The sequence below is a fragment of the Fringilla coelebs genome (assembly GCF_963513975.1).
Source record: "Fringilla coelebs genome assembly, chromosome: 1".
Classification (NCBI taxonomy): Eukaryota; Metazoa; Chordata; class Aves; order Passeriformes; family Fringillidae; genus Fringilla; species Fringilla coelebs.
In genome coordinates, this window is record NC_140028.1 from 88,933,967 (window position 1) to 88,939,966 (window position 6,000).

Genomic DNA, 6,000 nt, shown 5'->3' on the forward strand with positions numbered 1-6,000 from the left:
CCCCCAGGCTGCTAGCTCAAAATATCTTTGTGTAAAATAAACAAAACTCTCCTCAACACAGAGAACAACCGAGCTCTTTTCTTCCCGTAACTCCCTTCTTGCATGCTGCAGGACTGACAGCATCTCTCTTGTTCTCCCCCAATGCTGTTTCTGTACTGAACAAAGATGGTTTCTCCAACCTTTGCTTGGATAATGTGTTTTTCACATCACATATCATCACCATTGCTCCCTTCTGAACTCACTGGGGAGTTGATCTCATTTCAAGCAGGGAGCCAAGCTGATGTCCTACCACTGTCTTTAATTTTTCTCTTATTTTTAAATTTTTCATACACACAGAGCAAGCCACTTTCCTCATGTTTCACATCCAGCCCTCATACTGATACACCTTGAAAAAAAGATTCACCTTGTTTTCTACGTGCACATTGAGCTTCTGGTCCTCTGTATCCCCAAGATCACTTCTTGGTGTGCTGCCAATTCTTTGCTTATTTGGTGTACTTTATCTGGCATTCAAAAATACCTCACTTTTGCTGAATTTCAAGCTGCAGATTTGAGCTCCCCACTCAGTTTGGATCATCCTCTAGCTTTGCAGCTAGTTCTGCAAGAGCAGAGCTCACTGTCAGTCCCAGCCTCTGATGAATAAGGTGAAGAGAGAAGAGACTAGGATAAGTGCAGGAAGGACTTCCTTAAAAGTCATCCTGCCCTGAGAGTGAATGACTGACACCTGGTCTCCAAGTGCAGTTTTTGACACAGTAGCATGTTCAAGTGAATGTGATTTCACCAAGATCATATTTTCCTCTTTTACTTCTCAGAACATTGTGTTGAATAATGGCATCCTGCCTCTTTTTTTAATTACTGGGCTACTTACCAAGTAAATTGGTCTGACATACCATGTTATTAAAAATAAAAAAAATAGTCAAAAACTCTGCACTGGCTGATATTTGTCAACATATTGTTCTCTTGAGGTTATAACTCAGTTATTTAATTATTCATTCTATTATCTTTACATTTATCAAAGTTAGGCAGATTAGTTTTGAATTCCCTGGCTCCTCCTTTTTCCTTTCTATAAAGACAAGTCCTCTCTCTGCCATCTTCCAGCCCTCTGGGACATCCTCCTTAAACCTAGAGTTCTTGCAGATAATCACTAATAGCTCACTCTGCTCTGGTGAGTTCCCTAATTACACTAGTGTGACTTTCATCAAACCTCTTAGACTTCAAAACATTATCTTTCTAAAACTTGTTTGGGTAATTTTTTTTCTTTTTTTTTCTTTTTTCGGCTTTGGCCTTTATAATCTGCTAAATCAATTTCATGGTTAAATTTTTACAAATATTTAAACAGTTTTTTTTCTTTCAGCTGTAATTTCTCCTCTTTATCCAAGAACTGATGAGTGTTCCTGCGTTGTCTGGTTGCTTCTGGGTATCTGGGAGGCTTTCATACCACCTCCTGGGTGCTGTTCATTTTGTATTTATGTGCTTGTGCTGTTCCTCCATGTTCACTCACCAGCACAAGTCTGTGCTTCCAGTTCTGCATTGATTTTCTTGATAACCTTTGCTTCCTGTGGCAATCCTTGACAAGGTGTTGGTGCTGTCCTGTTCTCTTCAACTATACGTGCTCCTCTCCTCTGCAGCTCACACTGCTTTGTGGCTGTCCAAATGTAGGCTTGAGTCCTGTCCCCCAGAATTTCTTCCTGTGAGACCTGACTTACCATTTCTACAGGTGTCCATTTAGTGGTTTTTACTCTTTTCAAGAATGTAAGCATTTTGTGACCATCATCATCCCCCAGCCTTACATTTTAAAGCTTGAATTCAGTTCCTGCCTGCTCAGTGGCACCAAGACTAAAGTATGCACTGCTGCCCCAGACAAGCACTTTCCTTCCTTGGAAACAGGCTTTTTTTCTATAGTATTTAAAGAACACAATGAACTATGTCCAGCACTCTTTGATTAATTACTCATCTAAAATTTCCCCATCATCAAGCCTTTACTTGCCTTGAGATTTGCAGTAACCTCTGCCTGGTTCTGTCTCTGTGGGTGCTGCCTGGCACACCGAGGTCAGGCTCGGCGCTATTGGTTTCATTATGGGATGCAGGAGTCTGTAAATTAAACCTTTTATGGGGCAATTACACCTCCAGCATCTTGTTGATCAGGTACCTTCAAGTATGAAGCAGGGTATTGCTGCTGCTTTAGTTCCCAGTTGTGGCAAAGACTGCAAAGCACTGAGGCATCTGATGATGGCCAGATGCCTGCTGAGCAGCCCATCAGCTTTTTGTTTGTCAAATGTGTAATTGTGTGCACTCACTTACATGGACTTCTCTGTAAAAACATAACATTTGAAATGTTTGGCAGTCCTGAATACACCAGGCAGGTGCTGTCTTGGTGTTGTCTGGAAACATGAAACCCCTCCACGGATATTAAAGAAATCAGAGAGTCATTAATAATCTCATCCAGAGCATAAACTGATTGTACTGCCAAGGGTCTACCTTCAATTACATCTTCTGCGGTCGGACTTCTGTCCAATGCTTTTTTTTTTTTTTTTCCAATTTGCAGGGAAATGAAGAGGTGAGTAAGGTGGAGAGAGGTGTGATCCTCTCTGACCTCTGCACCTCCCCCACATCTGCTCTTGCCTTGTGCAGATGTTGCTGTATCTCTTCGTTCTTGCAGACATGTAGACCCTCAGGCAGAAGCAAAGGCTTTCTCCAAAGACAGGCAGTGCTCCCCCTGAGCAGGGAGGGGGTCACTGAGCTCCCGCTGTCCTGGCTGACCTAAATCTGGGTCTGACTGCAGTTTTACCCAGTAGCTGTTTTTAAAGCATTCTCTTTTGCATACTTTGCTTGTTTGATCTTCTGAAGTGAATGCTGGCAACTCTGCCTTGTCCAGCCAAGGCTGCTGGCCCCATGCAAATCCTTGGAGTCCTGGATGGCTTTATCACAAGTCTCCCTGCTCCTGTTTAACGAGTGCCATGGTTACGAGCACCATTAGACTGATGATATTCACATGCAGGAAACAATGCAGGGAAAACAGGATTTGCACGGCTCCGGCTGCACTGCCCCAAGAATTGCAGGAAGTGATTGTACTTTATGAAACCGTCTGTGCTCCGCTAGATTGTCTATAGCTTTTAAGGTCAAGCCGTCGCACACGGCGTTTGAAATGCCCTTTGTAATAATGAGGACTGTTTATGAGCCGTGGTACAGGCTGTATTGTTTACCCTGGGCTGTGGTTAAAAGGTGCTATAATTCAGGCTGTTTTGCAGGATGGCACGGGGAATCTATCATGGGCCTTTCTGGCATGGGCTTGGGCAGGGTTCAAAGGAGGAATGTCCATCATGTCATCTGAAGTATCCCCCGGCATGTAGAAAGTCACGCAGCACGCGCGGCCGCCTGCCGCCTTGCAAAGCCAACAAAAGAGCCAGGGGGAAATCGGGAGGGCCTGTCAGGGACCTGGGACATGGCTCTGGGCACTTCCCAGCCCAGCTGCCCCCTTGAAGTGGGGAGTGGCACGAGCTGCACAATGAATGTGCTCAACCCGTACAGAACAGGGCAGTGATACAGGGCAATAACCACTCCTGCCAGCTAAGTGGGAAAGTTCTGGGAAGCAGCCATTAATTCCGGGTCTGTTCCCTCCTAATTCCCTGATCCTTTAAATTGCATGAGTGCTGGCCCGTGCCGAGGCAGGTCCATGCAACAGGGCTGTGAACAATGTCATTCTGCAAAGTCTGCCTTAAATTCAGGTTTGACTTCATCAGTAAGGAGACATCTTGGAGGACTTTGCAGTCAAGATGTGATATACTCATGACAGGGAGGGAGGGAGCATCCAGCAGGTGTTGGAAGAGGAATATGGGAGACACAGCTGAAATCCTTCAAGGGGTTAGTGTTTTGCTGGCAGGAGTCTGTGCTGTGGGTGTAGAGAATCCCAGAACACTGCATGCATGGGGGGCATGAAACCAGCCCATGCAGGAGCTGATGAAAAGCCTTAGCATGCTCTTTCTCTGGTTCACCCCCTCGTTTCCCCTGATCATGATCATGATCACGAGAAAGAATTTATCCCCTTCCCAAGATATGGCTGGGCTCTAGAGTAGGTAAATTGCTTGAAATGTTTAGTGGCCTAAACTAAGTTGTCTGCTCTTGGTCCAGTCCAATTTACTGTTTCTGCCTCCCAGGAAAGATCTCCTGGCCTCAGCAAAAGGAAAATACTTTGCTCAGGTAGACAAAGTCTACTCTCCCTCCAAGCAGTCAGGAGCCAGTCAGGCATCCTGAAGTACAGTGTTGTTTTCAAACAAATAAAACTGGAGAAGTTAAGGGAACACAAAATTAACATTTGAAGAAGATGCTGAGGGTTAAAATGCTTGTCTTTGGTAGACATCTTTCACATCCCCTCCTACTGCTCTTATGAGCACTTTCACTCATTTTCCCCACCTGTTGAATCTGGACATGAATTAACGCCATCCAGAGCAGAAGCTTGGTTTGGACAGAGTGCTTGCACAGCAGTGTGTTTGTAAGGCTCTGGCTGGGCCTCGCTGTCTTCATTGCAAGATCACAAATAGCTCCTGCCCCTGAGAAAGAGGTAGGCAGAGGAAGGCACCTATCCCAGGCACTTCACATACCAGTTTGGCAAAATCCTTTGGTGCAAGCAATATTCCCTAAGGAGAGAAAGATCTTGGCATCTGCTGCGCTCTTTGCATATCTCCTTGCATCCACCCTCTCCAAGACTTTCTGTATGGCTCCTCATGTCCAGAAAAATATATCTGATTCTTTCACTTTTGTCCTTTTCCCAATTCTAGTACTTTGTGGCACTGACACTTCTAAGGAGCCTCACCAGCAGTCAATATATATTGAGGAGAAGGTGCTACAGATCTGGACACCACTGGACCATGATAAACCCCAAGTGCTTGGAGAGATGATCTTCTAAGAAATCTAATGGATAGATACCTCACAGTTTGGGAAGGGGATTGGAGAGTAGTGGCACACATTAAAACAAGTGGAACCCAAAGGTTCTGCAATGAAGCATTACTCACTTTAAAAAAATCTTGGCATGCATACATCTAGTGTGAGCAAGCATAGGGATTTGAGCTTATTTTTGTTTTTTAACAGCTAGTTGTGGTTAGTGTTAGATGCAGTTTGGACGCAGCGCACCATGCCCTCCAGGCTATGTAAAGCAGACAATGAAGAGGTGGACAGAGCAAATCATTAAAAAATAAAAAATAAAAAAAAAATCTACTTTTCTGGGTTCACTTGCATGTGTAGATTTAGTCATGATTGAGCTCTGCTGTATGAAGGAGAAATGCTCAGCTCCTTGCTGGTAGAGCGCCATTTCTACTTAGCCACTGGTCGCCTTTTGGCAGGCACTGAAGAGTTTTGACACCCCAGCATTGTTCATTACAGCAGCTTTTGGGTTTATCAGATATGATCACTTGCTCCATTTCCTATTGGTTTTCTTCCTGGAAAACTGGAAGTGTGTACCCAGGAAGAGGATGACTGCATTCCTAGAGTGAATATACTAAACTTCTGAGGTTGAGAAATGCTTCTGAGCATGCTGTACATGGGGGTAATGAGGAAAATGACTTCCAGAAAGCAGCAGAGCAACTGTCTTTATTTGAAACTGGGGTCTCAGACGTTCTCTTTTTCACTTGATTGCTTTTGCATGCATTTTAGGTCACGCAGGCACATAGGACATGCATGTGCTAAAACATGGCACAGTCCCGCCCTAAGAGCATTCTGCAGCCAGTGTTTAATGGCTTGATCCTGTGCAGGAGTTTGCAAACTCTGACCTACAGTAGGTGCACCAGTGTTGTTATGATAAATCTTAAGTCATAAATTCAGGGGCATTGTAGTGGATGCAGACTAGGAGCAAGCAATCATGACAAATGTCATGATTGCCTGTCTGGTTGTCAGTTCATACAAAGGTCTGATCTTCTGCTCTTCTCATCCCCTTCGTCCTGTCCACAGGGTGAGAAGATTGCAGGGCACCCTTTTCACCACACTTCCCCATCACCCTCCCAGGCAGTCAGT